Below are 15,418 nucleotides of genomic sequence, written 5' to 3' on the forward strand. Positions count from 1 at the left end.
TGATCCCCCGTGGCATGGACCTGTCCCGCTGATCACGTGGGGACGAGGGTACGTGGCAGTGGGCGTCGAGGACAAGCCTTTGTGGGTTCCAGCTCAATGCGTGCGGCCATGCCGAGCCACTTTAACCGCGAATGCGCCTTCCTAACCATTTGCCTTGCCATCCTTTGCTGCACCATTATACAAGGAAGAGAAGCAGACGACCCAGTCCAGTTGAAACCACCATATTTCACCTTATCGGCTGGCAAGCAGCTGTCACCTGAATCCTACTCTGGCTGGCAGTATCCACGGCTCAGCCACTCTCGAACTATAAGAACAGCATTGTTGAATAAGACTTTTAGGGGAGAAAATTATCATAAGATATGGAGGAATAATATTTTTGTACAAGATATGATTAAGTTTACCAGTTTATTGCATGCTTCTAAATGTTGGTTATGTATGCACATGCCGCCCTTTGCCAGTCATTCAGGCATAATGCTTCATGGCGTGCCTGTCAATGGATCTTTTCAATTTACTAATATTATATCCCCTAAGCAAACTTTTTGGCCTCCAGTACAATTGACCCTCCATGAGCCTGCCCCCATTTGTTTTCAAAATAAGGAGGGGAAAGAATCATGGGGCATATATCCAAACTGTCAATATACATTGAAATTCACTTTTAATAGCTCTTGTTCTCTTACAGGAACATACAATGACCAATCTCAGTGCTATCTAAGTGACACCAGTGCATGGCTAATAAACTAGAAAAGAAGCTACCATGCAGCTTGGAATCAGAATTCTTATATTCTTGGCTTCCGGATGGAAGTTGGCTTCGACATTTATTGATTTTAGTGATCATTATAGTAGTTATTTGCATTATTTTGTGTTGCTGTATACAATGTATTCCTTCTATAATTTCTGTATGTACTGCATGGTTCTCCAGTCCGCGGCCCGCTTCCGGTCTCACATGAGTCGTCTATCGCACTCGATATAACCGTATTGGTACTGATTAATTAAATAAAGAAAGAGGGCATGTGGGAGTCATAGCCATGGTAAAGGCTTGTAATATTGCAGGGTGCCCCCTGACCTCGGCTGACCAGCACTCTGAGCTTTACAATGTATTGGAATGCATGACCTCATATGGAGTTATGTCCCCCCCCCCTCTGGGCTATGTAACCCTATATGGTTTGTGGGTGGGTAAAAGCTTGACCGGATGAGGTAACGTGAGACATTGGAATGCAGCCATGCGGCTGGAGAGGAACAAAGAGTAATAAACGGACTGGAGGAAGGGGAAGAAGTCTGATTCAGCTGCCCTCCGTCCATGGGAAAGATTGCTAGCCTCTGGGTCGTTATTTTATGCTTAAAAAGCACCATTTGTAACGGCAGGCTCCGACATTGCAACATATGCCAAAGGTGAAGATGCTTAGTGGTAGTAATGTGTAATCACATCATCTAGTACACAGTCCAGAAATGGCCCATGCGTGCTTGACTGGTAAAATCTAGTCACGTCTCCTGTTGATGACAACTGTTCAAAGACCATATGCTTTAGGAAAAGCACACTCTAATCTCTCTTGCCTAATGACGAGGTCAACTTAGAGCCACATTAGGACTTAATTTGTGCCAGGACTTTCAGTAGCATAAGGGGTGGCTGGCAGGAGTAATTTAAGCCCCAGTGCCTGTTTGTTTTGTGTTTGTTTCAAAAGAAAATAAAGTAATTAAAAATATTAAGCAGTGTGGGTTTTGAGTTTTCATGACAGTAGAACAGTTTGGAAATAAAACCTATTTATGGCACTTGCATGTATTCCACACACAGTAAAATGAAATAACATGATGTGCCAGGTGTTCTGCCTTGTTTTGCAGTAAATTAAAACAAGAATTTTGCTTAGTGTTTTCTTATGAAGTGGGTTAGTTTTAATTGTTGGCAACAAAGATGAACATCTCCATTCTGTTAAAATCGAGAAATATATAAGTGGAATGACAACATGAGGGACAGAAGTATTTTCAACAGGATTCAAAGAGAAATGTTAGCAAAGAAGGCAGAAATTAAAATTGAACAGGGCTTATTTGACCATTAATGATCTTGTGACCTTTGTCTGAAAAATAATATCCATAGGCAAATATTTTGCAGGTTTATATATATCTACAATACAAATGTAAGGAGCGGGTGGCACTGTGGTCTTAACCATTGAGCCTCTTGGGCTTGCTATTCAGAAGGTTGGCATCCCTGCGAAGGCGTGAGCTCCCGTTGCTCTGTCCCAGCTCCTGCCAACCTGGCAGTTCAAAAGGACACCACTGCAAGTAGATAAATAGGTACCACTGCAGTGGGAAGGTAAATGGCATTTCTGTGAGCTCTGGCTTCCGTCATCGTGTTCCATTGTGCAAGAAGCAGTTTAGTCATGCTGGCCACATGACCCGGAACATTGTCTGTGGACAAATGCTGGCTCCTCGGCCTGAAAGCTAGATGAGCGACGAACCCCATAGTCACCTTTGACTGGACTTAACCGTCCAGGGGTCCTTTACCTTTACCTGTTGCAATGCAAATGATACACAAAACATTACAGCTTTCTGTGATGCATATTGCCTATCCTGGAAAATAAAATAAAGTTCAAATGGAACTAGCTATAAACAGACTGATGAGATTTCACTGCATAACAAAGTTTGATAACCAGTTTCCACTGGAAGACAGATAGGTGAAGTCCGCCATCTTGCAGACCACAACACCTGCTCCAGTTCCTTGAAGAGGCTGGTCAGAATCATCAGTCTTGGTCTCTCAGCTTAGCTGGAAAATGGTGTGCTGTGTCAGAGCAGGGCAAAGACTTTAATGTCTGTCAGGATACTGTGTGTCACATCTTAGGGAATTGATAAACCCGGCTGACTATCCAGAGTTACTTTCGTTAGAAATGAATGCTTCTTGAGGGGGCTTTATTATGCAGAGAATATGGCTTTCTGCAGGTCTTGAATGAGTAGACACATGGTGCAGAATGCATACACATCATATGTTTAATGCTTATTTCGCACACCACCAAGAATCCTGAGAACTGTAGTTTGTTAGGGGTATTGGGAATTGTAGCTCTGTGAATTGTAATCTAATGCTCCCTGGATTATTTGGGAGGGAGGATTTGGTTTAAATATGCTTCAGGTTACAGACTCCGCTAACCCGGAAGTAGTACCTCGGGTTAAGAACTTTATCTCAGGATGAGAACAGAAATCATGTGGCGGCAGCGGGAGGTCCCATTAGCTAAAGTGATACCACAGGTTAAGAACAGTTTCGGGTTAAGAACGGATCTCCGGAACAAATTAAGTTCTTAACCCAAGGTACCACTGTATGGTGTATATTTAGCCTATATCATGTGTTTGCTCATAACCAATCAGGATCTGAAGGAATCACTCATTAATTATGATTTTTATTCCTGTTTTATTATTGTTTTTTAGGCAGGAAATTGAATGTTTGATTTTAAAAAAACAAAAACTCCTACCTGTTTGAATAACAACCCAACGGACTTTGTTGACTGGACAGCTAGCAAATGTAATGAATGAATGAATGAATGAATGAATGAATAAATAAAGTTTTTACTCAGTCAGCCTTCCCTAGGTGATGAGGCTCAGCTAGGAGAATAGAAGGAAGCAAGGGAATGGAAGGGACCCTTAGAAAAGCTTGTAGGTTCATTGACCGCATCCACCACTTAATTGTGTGCCTGCCCAGAATGGAATAGAGCAGGCATGTCCAACCGGTCGATCACAATCTACTGGTTGATCTCGGGGCATCCCTGGTGGATCCTGGTCTATAGTGTGATCCTGATTGATCGTTCAAAAAAAATAGAGTAAATACACTGAACAGCACTAACACTAAAACGGAGCGTCAGTTAGACTGCCCTTAACTCTGAGCTTGAGATCAATGAAGGAAATGGAAGTAATGGAACTCTCCTTAGACCCCAGGTGCAAAAAAACCAGGAGGATTGTCTTTTAATTTGTATGTGTTGTTATGCTAAGGAATAAAGTATGGAAATAAAATAGATAGCATTTTACCTGACAGCAGGGGTGGAAGGACAGCTCTTCTTTCGAGGATGCTGTCTACGGCTGATTTTAAATGAGAAACTGACTCTGTGGAGCCTGTAGACAGTGAAATGTTACTGTTGCTATGTTTGTTTCTTCTCCAAGTGATATATATATATGTGTGTGTGTGTGTGCGCGCGCGCGTGCGCGTGTGTATCAGACACACTCCCTGATCAGTGAAGTTGTCATTCTGAAGCAAAGATACAACACTCCCTAACTTTCTGATACCCAACCAGCTGTATCTTCTCATCTTCAGGATGCTGCCCCTAATAATCCATCGCCGAAACCGTGTCTTTTGAAAGTGGTTCTCAGTGCTTTTATTTTCCAAGTAAGCAAGTAGTAAGCACATGATGAAGCACACTAAATATTCACTTTGATCAAAAGGAGAATTAATGGGATTTTGTTGAACCCTTTCGGTAATAAAACTATGTTGCAGATGATATTGTACACATTTTACAAAATTGTATGTAAATTTGCTCATTAGAGAACAGTACTGTGGAACATTCATTTGGCCCTGGGATAATTAATCTTTTCAAAGCATACAAGACCATTACTAATTATTAAAAAAAGTAATTGGTTTTTTTCCGTTTTTAAGCTAGCATTATTAATTTCCATCCTATCATTTTATCTTGTACTCCAGGAAGCTGAAAAGAAAGTAACCTCCTTGCAATAATTCTGTTTTTCCATAGCTGATATAAATACCAGTGCAGTTCATTGGTGAGAGAACTGAGTGTAGATCTGGGAAGCTTGAGTTCAAATCTCAGCTTTGGGTTTCTTGACTGGTTGGGTCTGTTAATCTCAGTTCCAGGTTTATAAAATGAACTGTTGTCTCTAGAAAACAGCTCTTGAACACAAAAATATGAAATAAAGGGTCATTATTATCAATTCACATTGTTCACATTCACACTTAATACACATTCCTTCTGCTTCTTTAAATGTCTTGTCATGTTTTATGTCCACTGACTTTTTTTTACAGGGAGAATAACAGAGAGAATCCAGTTATTTTTATTAGAATTTGTAAATGTCGGTTATGACACCTCCCACACAAACTCTGAACTTTTTTTTTGATGATATTTCCATGTCATACAGCAGCATTTTAAACATGTGCCAGCTGGCTTTAAGTATGAATGGAGAATTGCAAAAACCCATAGACAAAACTTTGCACCATTCAAAAAGTTGAAAAGTTCATTCCAGCTAGAGTGCTTTTGCCAAAAAAGAGAAAATGCATCACTGTTTGTTTGTTTTTTATTTGCACAAAATGTCCATGTACCAATTAGATGTCTAAATGCAAATTCAGAAATAATTCCTATACTTCAAATAAAAATATAATATGTCATCATAGCAGGGAAGACACTGGCCAGGTGGCCTGTGTGCCTGCTCCATCTGCTGCCCAGGTACTGTCAGTGGGTAACTTCAGAGTCCCTGCTCTCCCTTCTTACAGTTATTTGTTTTTAAACTGTACTTGGCTTGCACATCCCTTCCAACAGAGGACTCTGTTAAATAGAGGACTGAGCTTATATGCGTATTGATTCCAAGCCCCATTGGTGTCAGTGGAAATTACCTGCAAGCAAGTTTGTTTAATATGGCCTCAAGGTTGACCACCATGCCATGTAGTTGCCCTGAGAGTTGAGTCTATTCCAAAAAACTGAAATATTTTACTCCCCCCCCCCCATGTTTTGGAGCAGACTTATAAACCCACTCTTCTCTAGAACCATTTTTTAAACAAAAATATGGAATATTAAAAAGTTGGCTTACTGAAACTTCAGAAAGCTGAAATTTGGTATTGCACAAAATACATGTATGATGATGATGATGATGATGCCCTTCATTCAAAGATACCAGCACAGTTCACAACATGAAAATAAAAAAATTAGAACATAAAACACACAATAAAACAGAAACAAACCAATAATTCCCCTCACACACACACACATTTAAAAGACCACAGAATGTTGATCATACAAAGGTCTAGTTATAGAGAGATGTTTTCACCTTGCCTAAAGATACGCAATCAAGGCACCAGGTAAAATAAGGCAAATTGCCATCTATGCATTCATTTAACCCACACCTTAGTTTCTGAGTTATAACTATGCAGTGGCGTAGCGTGGGTTGTCAGCACCCGGGGCAAGGCAAGTAATTTGCGCCCCCTAACCCGCGAATTTGCGCCCCCTAACCCCCAGATGTTGCGCTCGGTGCGGCCGGCCCCCCCTGCACCCCCCACGCTACGCCACTGTAACTATGCATATTTTCTGTTTATGCACCGGCTAGATTGCATGTGATATTAGGTTTGAACAATCATAGCTCAGCTTTGGAACAAGGGAGATTAAAAAACCACAGTTTGAGATTGGTTTAGGATCCTGGCTTGTTCCAAAGATGGTAACCATAGCCTTCTGGTTCAAATAAGGTGTCTGTATCTCCTATTCCACCTGCAGAATTCTGCATCTCTGACATCTGTCTCAACAGCTCACTTCCCTGCCAGGAGTCTACAATGATATTTCCAACCACCCCTGGTATGTTCCTCTGGCAGTGCCAGACAATGGAGGAGAAGAAGATCCCTCTCCCTCAAACACTCAAATCCCAACACCACCACTGGTGAAACAGCGGCTCAAGGGGAGCACATGGATGGACTGGTCAAGGAAATGGGTTTATATCTGAGGCAGGGGATAGGGATTAGAGAAGGTATCAAATCCATGTTTTGCCTCAGAATGACTTGAAATAATATGTTAAGCAATTCCTTTCCTTTAATAAATAATATTTATATAATAAATAATATAATATTTATTTATTTATCTTTTAATAAATTAATAACATATTGTTTTATTAATTTTCCAAAAACAAAAAACAAAAACAGCAAGACCTATTCAAACATAGATGAAATAGAGTTGAGTTCCCTCTATTCCCTTCCCTGGTTCCATTGTTTATCATCATACTGCATGTCAATTTTAAATTATAAAATCATTAAAATTACTTATTGTCCAGCCATAATGTCTTTACAAGTACAGTGGTACCTCTGGTTATGAACTTAATTCGTTCTGGAGGTCTGTTCTTAACCTGAAACTGTTCTTTACCTGAGGTATCACTTTAGCTAATGGGGCCTCCCACTGCCACCACATGATTTCTGTTCTCATCCTGAGGTAAAGTTCTTAACCTGAGGTACTACTTCTGGGTTAGCGGAGTCTGTAACCCGAGGTGTTTGTAATCCGAGGTACCACTGTATTTTTAAAATCCTGCTTATGTATTAACTTGTGTACACTGCTTCTGTATATATGCAGTAAAGTCCATTCTTCTTTAAATTCATTGTCATCTCTTCCTCTTAATTTCAAAGTCAACTTTGCCATTTCAGCATATTCCATTAATTTCACTTGCCAATCTTATTTAGCTGGGACACCTTCTTCTTTCCAATGTTGTGCTAATAGTATTCGTGTGGCTGTCGTTGCATACTTAAATAAATTCTAAATTCCTAAATTCTATCAACACATAAAGTGTGCAACCAGGGGAGAAAGGACTCTGGACAGGCTGTATACAAATGTCAAACAGGCCTATAAGGCCGAACCACTGGCACATCTAGGCCAATCTGATCATGTGTCCCTGCTCCTGACTCCTGAATATATTCCATTGAGGAAACGGACTCCAGCTATAAAGAGGGATATTACAATATGGCCAGCTGAAGCATCCCAACAACTACAAGACTGTTTTCATGACACCGATTGGGAGGTATTCGCCCAATAGGATGTAGAGACTCATACTGAGCAAGTGTTGGACTATATTAGGTTCTGCACTGACAATGTAACACGGAGGCGCCGGATAAAGATCTACCCAAACAGGAAGCCCTGGATGACAAGGGAGGTTCAGGGGTTGCTAAAGGCAAGAAATACTGCTTTCAGAAGTGGAAATAAGTCGTTGTACAGCTTAGCTAGAGCGGATTTAAAGAGAGGTATCCGTGTAGCAAAGGAGGCGTATAGACAGCGGCTGGAGAATCATCTACAAAGTAACAACACCAGGCAGGTGTGGCAAGGTGTACAAGAATTAACAGGGTATAAATCCAAGGATTCCCTGGCAGACGAGGGAGGGGCATCCCTCGCAGAGGATTTGAATGCCTTTTTTGCCCGTTTTGAAGTAACATCTGCAGCAACACCTGCTGAGGCTTTACCACCACCACCACCACTCCCTGTGAAGGCCTTGCCACCATCACCACCATCACCACCATCACCACCATCACCATCATCATCAGTACAAAGGAATGTAGTAGTCTCTGTGGAAGAAGAAGAGATGAGGAAGGTGTTTCGACAAAGTGTACATAGGATTGCAATTTGAATTGCTTGTGTTATTCACCCTCTCTTAAGACTTCTATCATCCCACCTGCATTTACAGATTCCTTCTGGTTCCAAGTCCCTGAAAGTATTTTGGTCCACTGTGTTATTTCTGCATTTTTGTGTGTCCCCCCCCCCAAGGCATTTATAGGTTTGGGCTAGGCTTTCCCTGACCCATAAGATGTAACCCTGGTTTTTATGTGTTTTGAAACCCCCAGTACCTTTTTTTTTTTAAAAAAAAAATACATATGCTTTTATATTGCTGTTTTATTAGCTTTTAGGCTTGTACTTTTGTTGTAATGATATTGTTTGCTTTTATATTGTGCACCGCTTAGAAATTTTTTAAAATATTAAGCAATTTATAAATCCTTTTATATAAAAATTATAAACTATACAACATTATTAGGGCATTATTGCTGATCTCAGCTGTGGGCAAAGAGAACTGCACAGAATAGCAAGAAGCATGGAGAGAAAGGAAATGTTTTCTAATATGTGAGAACTAAACACTCACATCCTATTAAAATGTTAAAGGGGATTTCTTAATTAAATTACAAACTCTACACAGTGTTATGGAATTTAGTCTTTGAGCCCAGTATGACATAAATTGACTTTGGTTAAAGTGTTTCTATGGACTTTGGAATAATCATTGTTCATTAACATAAATGAAAACCCAGTTCTAATCTTCACTTTCACTTAGACGTTATACATGTTTCTGTAGATGCCATTTTTATTGCTGCTAATGTTTTTTAATCAAAAGGTGAGTCCTGTAGAGCCTCATTGCAAGGAATGAGTGCGTTTGTGATGGATTCAGAATCCATTCCGCTTTATACCAATCACTTTTGAGACACTGACTACCCTCTTTTGAAAGTCTGAAGGCAATGTGGAAGGGAAAGCTGGTGGAAACTCCAGACCCAGTTTTATTGGGGTGGTGGTGGTGGAAATCTGGTATGCCAAGCCATTTTCAGTTTCAGTCAATATACGGGAGACCTCTCTCAAAGTGGTATACCGGTGGTTCCATACACTGGCCAGGCTTACCCATATTTTGGGTCTTTGGTCTAGACCAGGAGTCAGCAACCTTTTTCAGCCATAGGCTGGTCCACCGTCCCTCAGACCATGTGGTGGGCCCGACTATATATATATATATATATATATATATATATATATATATATATATATATGCTTTCGTAGATTTTCACGGGTACAGGAATGCAGGTTTTGGTGTCTTCGGGTGTCTTCCCGTGTAAGAGTCGGGGTGTCTGTGCGACGTTTCGACGAGGTCTCACTCGTCATCTTCAGGCTGGTGCTTTCGGCTTCTTGTTACTGGAACAGAGCAGAGTCTGGTGTTTGAGTTCCTATAAATACTGTTGAGGGGTGTGGTGTATAGCCTCCAACGTTCTGGGCAGAGAGGAATCTAGGAACTTCCTCTCTGCCCAGAACGTTGGAGGCTATACACCACACCCCTCAACAGTATTTATAGGAACTCAAACACCAGACTCTGCTCTGTTCCAGTAACAAGAAGCCGAAAGCACCAGCCTGAAGATGACGAGTGAGACCTCGTCGAAACGTCGCACAGACACCCCGACTCTTACACGGGAAGACACCCGAAGACACCAAAACCTGCATATATATATATATATATATATTTGGGGGGGAAAGAATGAATTCCTATGCCCCACAAATAACCTAGAGATGTATTTTAAATAAAAGGACACATTCTACTCATGTAAAAACACGCTGATTCCTGGACCATCCGCGGGCCGGATTCAGAAGGCGATTGGGCCACATCCGGCCCCCGGGCCTTAGGTGGCCTACCCCTGGTCTAGACTCTAGTAGCTCTTGGTGGGGCTGCCCAGATAAGGTCACTTAGTGGGGTGCACTAGAACTAATATATTGTGCAGAAACGAAAGGTACACTATTGCAGGCATGCAAAACCAGGCTGTAAAGGGAAGATGCAGATTTTACATTGAGCTCGTGGTTTGAAACTTGACTGGAGGCATTTAAAGTGAGAAAACAAATGAGTGTGTTACAGTACTTGACATAGAAAGAATACACTCATGAGTACATATATCATGAAAGCAAATCTAACTTGTTAAAAGAAGGTAGTTCATAGCATGTAAATGGAGCTGCGTTGGAATAGGCTCAAATTACATTTTTTCGAATGTTCAAAAGGGAATCTGTAAAGCACTCTTTGAAACTGAAGGCTTGGGGACTTGGCTGTGGGGAGGCTTCTAGGCACATAGCTTGTGAATTCATTGTTCTCCAAGTGGAACTCTGCCTTTAATTTCAGACTCAAATGACCTTGAAAATTCAGTTGCCTGTGTGCCGGATATTCACACTGAATGGCCTCATTTGTAGCTAAATCAGATGCAGATTACAGATACATAATTTTCTTGGTTTATTTGGCTGCCTCAGCATATTTGATTTGATTGTGTGTGTGTGTGTGTGTGTGTGTGTGTGATGCATGGATAAATTTGGAGCTAAAAAGGAAGCGTCCTAAGTAAACTGCAGATTTTAATGTTAGCATAATAAACTAGCTCGCGACTAGGGAATATATCACTGGAAACGCTTTAAAAAGATTAGTGGATTTTATTGCAGAAGTGCATTGTTTTAGGGAGGGAGGAAAGAACAATAGTATTTACTTATTATAGAGGACTGCCAAAACGTCATAGATTATTGTGTCTTTTTCTTTTAACCAATTAATTAGCTGACTGGAATAAAGCAGTATCTTATTACAGGCTACATACATCATTCATATGTGTGTGTGTGTGTTTTGTGACCAGACAACAAATATGAGGTATACTTGATTCCAGATGGTTGACCATGTTATTTTACTGAAATAAAAACAGCAGAGCGTATGGTGTCTTCTTGCACAAACATTTGTGGATTGGTGCATATATCAGATGCATGACATTATCCCCAGGTATATAATTTCTAAATACAAACATAGGTATGGAGGAAAGAAAGTGCAAACACTGGGACTTGAAGTCCATGAAATGCAAGAATGTGGTAAGCAAAGCTCAAACATATGCAAGGTAACAACAGCATCCATTTACAATGGTAGTAATAGGTGGCAACAGGTTTCTTTCAAAATTCGGGGTGTGGGTGTGTGCTTAACAGCTGTAGTGTGTGTAGGGGAGGGGAATGGAAATGTTCTCCCACTGATTTCTGAATACTTCCATCTATTTATATTAGGTTTATGTCCATTTACTTCTTCTGCAGAGTAGTATATATTGATTTGTTTCTTAATTTCATTGAGTGAGTATTATCCTTTTTAGAATGTGTGATGCAAATCCTTTAAATGCGAGTCTGGGGAATAGGAGGAACTGAAAATGGAGGCATTAAACCAGGTTTCCTCAACCTTGGCCCTCCAGATGTTTTTGGCCTGCAACTCCCATGATCCCAAGCTAGCAGGACCAGTGGTCAGGGATGATGGGAATTGTAGTCTCAAAACATCTGAAGGGCCAAGGTTGAGGAAGCCTGCATTAAACAATCTCCTGCTGTGGCTGGATATACCATCTTATGGTTCAATACCATATGCAGAAAAGGTTATGGTGGTACTCACTGATTCATCTTTGTCAGTGGTGACTCAAGTAGCTCACTTTGGCTGGTACATTAGCAGCATTCATTCATGGGCCAGGATAACCTCACCATTGTGGTCCATGCACTGGTAATCTCAAGACTTGATTGCTGCCCTTAAAGCTGCAGTTAGTGCTATGAGGCTGCTGCTGGAGCTAAATGTTGTCAAAATGTTGTACCTTGGTTGAAGCAGTTGTGTTGACTAATTTTAGGTTACTGGGCCAGGTTCAAAGTGTTGCTAATCGTTTCAAAAGCCCTAAAAACATGGAACAATGCTACTTGAGAGACCATTGCTCCCCTTATGCCCCTGCATCTGAAAGTAAAGGACCGCCTGGTGGTACCAAGAGCTTCTACTATTTGCCTCATGTCTACCAGTGTTAATCACCAGTACTAGTAAATCCGAGCTCTGATTGAAGGACCCAGCTGATACATTGGCGAGGACTTGCCATGGCACGCACTACTTTCCACCTAGCAGTTTATTGTGGAGTTTGTGGGGCTGATGCTCAGAAGGTTTTCTCAGTGTCCTCACAATGCTGCCCTCATCAAAACACCAGCCCATACCTTTCACCCTCCCTTAATCCAGATTGAGACTATTTTTATAAAAAACAAATGTAACAAACATATACATATTTTAAAATAATTTAATATGCCCTTCCAAAACTCCCCCGGCAGAAGAGTGAATTCTTAGAAGGCCATGTGGTCTTTCACTATTGGGCAGATGTACAGAAGCTCATGGTCTGCAACTGCCCTGAAGATGCCAGGACCTTTGTGAAAACTTGTAGGCCATCACGGCTTCTCACTTATTCGTGCAGAGTCCTGAATTCCCCATCTTTGCTGAGGCACGCTAACTGGAAATGGCTTCATTTGGGGGGGGGAGTGGGATCCGAGGAGAGAGAGTTGCTTACTGAGGCCTCCTTGTCCTCCTTTGCTGTTGCTCCTGGGAGTCCAGAGAGAAGGAAGAATCTTGTGCCTGGTCCGAGGGAGGGAGCTAGGTGAGCAGAAAGGGCTGGAAGCAACAGCAGTAGCAGGAAGAGGAGGAGGCTTCCTCAGTAAGCAACTCTCTCTTCCCGCATCCCATGGGAAATATAAGCAAATATTCACCTTAGCATAGGGTGAAGGTAAAGGTAAAGGGACCCCTGACCATTAGGTCCAGTCACAGACGACTCTGGGATTGTGGCGCTCATCTCGCTTTATTGGCCGAGGGAGCCGGCATACAGCTCATGTGGCCAGCATGACTAAGCCGCTTCTGGCGAACCAGAGCAGAGCACGGAAACGCCGTTTACCTTCCCGCCGGAGCGGTACCTATTTATCTACTTGCACTCCATGCTTTCAAACTGCTAGGTTGGCAGGAGCTGGGACTGAGCAACAGGAGCTCACCCCGTCGCGGGGATTCAAACCGCCAACCTTCTTATTGGCAAGTCCCAGGCTCTGTGGTTTAACCCACAGCACCACTCGTGTCCCTCCTAGGATAGAGTAGGAAAGCTTATATATGTTTCCGAAGTCGCTGATTGCATAACCCAGCATCTGGGGCATGTGCTGCCATTGGACACAGCAGAAATATCAAGGGCAGAGTTAGGTCTGCTTTATGGGCAGTCTCACCAGAAGAAGCCAAAACTTAAAAAGGATAGATTATTGTGAACTTTGGTCCCTACAGAGAATTTTTAATCAAAATGCAAATGTGGAGAGAAATTGAAACAGATACTTTAACATTTGGCTCAGCAGGACTACTTCCAGTTCCTACCAGTAAATCCCTTTTGTTCTAATTTCGCCAGTCCGGGGGAATCTTGGCAAAATCTCAGGGACTTCAGTGATGGTAGCTTTAAAGCTGACGCTGATAAGAAAAGCATCTTTGCACAAAGGCTTGTTAACGTTTTATTCTGCTCTTTCTCCCAGGAGACTGTGGCAGTGTGTGTCGTTTGGCCCTGTCCATTTTATCTTCACAACAACGCTGAGAGATAGTGACTGCCCAAACATCACCCAGTGAGATTCATGGCTGAGAGGGGATTTGATCTCTGATTTCCCCTGAAACTTGAGCCACTGCGTCATGAGCTGAGATGATGTGACATTACTCATGGGTAGCTCCCAAGCTGCATAGACATATGGTCTGGACGTAGTTGGCTTGCTAAGTCAGATGTGTTCATAGCAGGGCCAAGAACACTGAGAAGAATGGATAATCTCTTTCCTTCACTCAGTCTCTTCTAGCCCTCGTGAATTCCTGCAGGTATCCACTTGTCTATTCATTTTCTCCTTCCCAGCTTGTAACAAAATTCATTGCTGGTTACTGAATTTTTATCTGAACTATTAATTCTACCAGAAAATAATAATTTCGTGTAAGGTATATAACAGAGTGGACCTCCGTCTCTCTTGCGTCTTTTGCAAAACTTGTATTACACACATTTAAACTTTTTTGAAATTGATGTAGGTGATTCATGGGTGATGCACCAATTAAAAAAGGGTCATATTAAAATGCTGTTATGCTTGTCCAGCTGCAACTTCAGTTACTGCAGGAGAAATTCTCATTTGTTTGCTGGAGAAGGAAATGGAAATAAATGTGCTTGCTAAATAATGTATACTTTGGGAATCAGAATGCAAGAGTAGCTCATAACCCAATGTCTAAACCTACCACCTGGTAAACAGTGCTTGAAAGAGAGTGAAGGATCACTGATGCAGCCTGTATCTTGGCGGTAACGAATGTATTGCTGAGTCAGTTTTAAGCCAAACCATCAGATACTGGCTGCGCCAGTAATTCAAAGCAAATGGTGGGGGAATCAAGGCGGCAGCTCAGTGGGCTGTTGTCTTAAAAGTTTCATAAACCTTCAATCAATCAGACCCTCCCCTGAGTCACTTTGCCAACTCTGTTCCTTTATCTTCAACAGACAACAGGCTGTTTCTTTGACCAGGAAGATATATCTTAAGGGAGAAAAACAACACTGCCACTTTTCACGCTATTGTTTGGCTAGGTAATGGAAGTTTGTGTCCGGCTGTACCTAGATTCCTCTCGCAGGTACAAAACCACTATCTTTTTCCTTGAGTTATTGCATTCAGCTCTGGAGAAGGGGAAAATGTTGTTTTTCAACCTTTTCTTTTTTCCTCTTTGCTGCTTACTGTCCATCCTGGCTTTGGATGTCTTTATACGAGGTCCTCTTTACAGGTCAGAACCAGCGTGGAACTGGCTCAGCCAAAACGAAATCCCATTATACCGTATTGGCCCGACTATAAGCCGCACCCGCAAATAAGCTGCACCTTCAAAATTCAAGGCTCATTTGCGGGTGCGGCGCACCTCCCGCCACTACCGCCCTGAACAGGGGACAAGGGGTGGCCGGTGCCGGCGCTCGGCTCTGAATATAAGCAGTACTTTAACTTTTCACAGTCAGAATTGGGGGGGGGGAGTGCTGCTTATATTCGGGCCAATATGATAGGTAGGCAGGAAAGTGAACCAAACCCAGAGGTCTTCTTTTGCTGCTGTAGTTATTCGAATGAGATTCCAGGGAGCTGATGCTCCT

At 41.9% G+C, this 15,418-nt stretch overlaps 1 protein-coding gene across 9 annotated transcripts in view; it reads left to right on the plus strand.

The window, feature by feature from the left end:
* The window catches only part of FHIT (fragile histidine triad diadenosine triphosphatase), a 1,063,956-nt gene that overhangs the window by 99,281 nt on the left and 949,257 nt on the right, over positions 1–15,418 (plus strand). The window contains exon 4 of one of the 9 annotated variants that reach the window (XR_014216130.1): positions 11,287–11,345. The exons of 7 other annotated variants lie outside the window; for them this stretch is intronic. The gene's annotated coding sequence lies outside the window, so the exon portion shown is untranslated. Of the gene's footprint in view, positions 1–11,286; positions 11,357–15,418 lie in introns of those variants that run through there. One more of the 9 variants, XM_082210825.1, reaches the window with a different exon arrangement.

This window comes from Podarcis vaucheri (assembly GCF_965113315.1).
Source record: "Podarcis vaucheri genome assembly, chromosome: 2".
Taxonomy (NCBI): Eukaryota; Metazoa; Chordata; class Lepidosauria; order Squamata; family Lacertidae; genus Podarcis; species Podarcis vaucheri.